Raw genomic sequence first — 2,207 nt, 5'->3', positions numbered from 1 at the left:
CCATCAAATCCTATAAACACACTCTGGATGACATCATAAGAACCTTACAGTAAAGCCCTTGATGGTTATATAACTGTCGAGTGGAAGATAATATCTGTGTCTTTCTATCTATTTATTGAGTCAATTTGTCCAATTTGCCATGCATTGCAGGTGAATTGCAGCTTGTACCTTACTATCTATAGAGACAAGTCACAGCCTGCATCAGGACTGTGTAGGCCTGCAGAGCTCACCAACAAGGCTACCCATCTTGACTGACAACTGCATACAAACTCTGAACCAATATTATACAAAATAAAAGGGTTCAGTCAAAATTATGATTTACTTCTGTACATGGATTGTCATATCATCATCCATTACCAATTGTTAAATCAGAACGTTTGAATAGGATACTTTTAAGAGATGATGTGATTTTAAAATGCAATATTTTGTAAATACAATTTTACTATTTACATTACTTTTTATTCCTTGTTACAATAAAACAAGAATTTATGATCTGTAGTGTAATTTGTTGCTTTATAGATTCAATGTCTGACTCTGTTGAAGTTCCATTCAGGCAAATAACAAATCAAATAATTTACATGCTCAACATGAATTTATTCTTGTACAAAAGCTTCATGCAATGTCTTCTATTATTTGATGTTAACATAGGAGAAAAACTCATCATACAGTCTTTAAATTCTTTTCTAGCATTTTCATTTCCGTGAATCACAATAAATGTCCATTACATGCATACATGCAGTAATATTATGCAATTGCTGAATATCAAAATATTTGACCACTGTTCAATTATAGTACAAAGTACGAGCCTAGGACAGAAGGCACAGAACAAATGAGAAAAAGAAAACAAGAATGTTTCAGCAAAATAATCCTTAAAACAATTTATAAGTAAAATAACAAACATAGACCACAATGCTCATGCCAGTCAACTTGGCTCCACAAAGAGTCCACATGCTCATCTCTCAATTTCATTCATTTTTTTTTCAGTATTAAACTTGACTCCCTGTTATTATCCACATTTGCCCTACTCCTGATATATCTTAAAAAAGATAATTTTAATGTACATGTACATTTAATTTCATTTTTTTCTGGATTAAAAATCTCAAAAAATGTTTGGTTTTTTTTTTAGACATCTACCATATTTGCCTTAACACAGTCACACGAGTATTAAATATTGTAAAATAACACAATCAATTATGACGGGAAAATAATGTAATGCCCTGTTCACACGGAGAGTTTAATTCGAATTAAGCGCAAGTTTACTGCGAATTAGCTTCGCTTAGCGTTCACACGGAGAATTTAATGCGAATTAGTTTACTTCGCATTAGTTTACTGCGCATTAAATTACTTCGCATTTAGCTCCGTGTGAACGCTAAGTGAAGCTAATTTGAATTAAATTTTGGGGCATGCGTAATGGCAAAATTAAGTCAAATGCGTCATGTCGGTGGTCAGCTTTAAGTATTTGTGCCATTTTTGATTGAAAAACCAAGAAAAAATGTGTTAATCACTAAAATATGTCTCCAGACACTGACTTTATGTCAAATGCATATCCGCTTCTGCATAAGGTGACGTGATTTGCAAATGACGTCATAATAGCCTTCCTCACGCCTGACTGTCGAAGTAAAATTTTAATTCGCATTAGTTTACTTCGCATTAGCTGTCATGTGAACGCAATTTAATTCGCATTAGTTTGATTCGCATTAGTTTACTTCGCATTAATTTACTGCGAATTAAACTCTCCGTGTGAACAGGGCATAAGAATGACATTTGGCACAAGATGGATGAAGTTTGAACACTGTTTGAAAATAAAATTGGAGGCAGAATTGCATTCTATAGCTAAATATTTGTCTTTAAAAAAAATTAAGCACTGGACACATGCAGGATAAAAAAAACTCTGGATTTTATCAATCATGGAATATCAAACACAATCAAAAATTCTATAGCATCATTTGTAAGAACAATACAAACAGCACTTAAATCCACTCATACCACACAAGCAACAGAAAAATAAATCTTTGCCCAAAAGAACTTCAATCTTCTACAGGAATAACGAAATAAAGAAAAGTGTACATGCATTGTCTTGCTTCACATAATTCATTCCATACAAACTGAATTTAGCTTCTACTTAATATGAACAAACAGTCTCTAAAGAAAAAGATTCAAACTTAAAAAAAATTATAACTATGCTGCCTTGCTCATTTTTTTGGTAA

This window comes from Saccostrea cucullata, unplaced genomic scaffold (assembly GCF_032062105.1).
Source record: "Saccostrea cucullata isolate Sc308-1 unplaced genomic scaffold, CSIRO_AGI_Scuc_v1 ctg1750, whole genome shotgun sequence".
In the NCBI taxonomy this organism is placed as follows: domain Eukaryota; kingdom Metazoa; phylum Mollusca; class Bivalvia; order Ostreida; family Ostreidae; genus Saccostrea; species Saccostrea cuccullata.
This window is presented reverse-complemented; position numbering follows the sequence as displayed.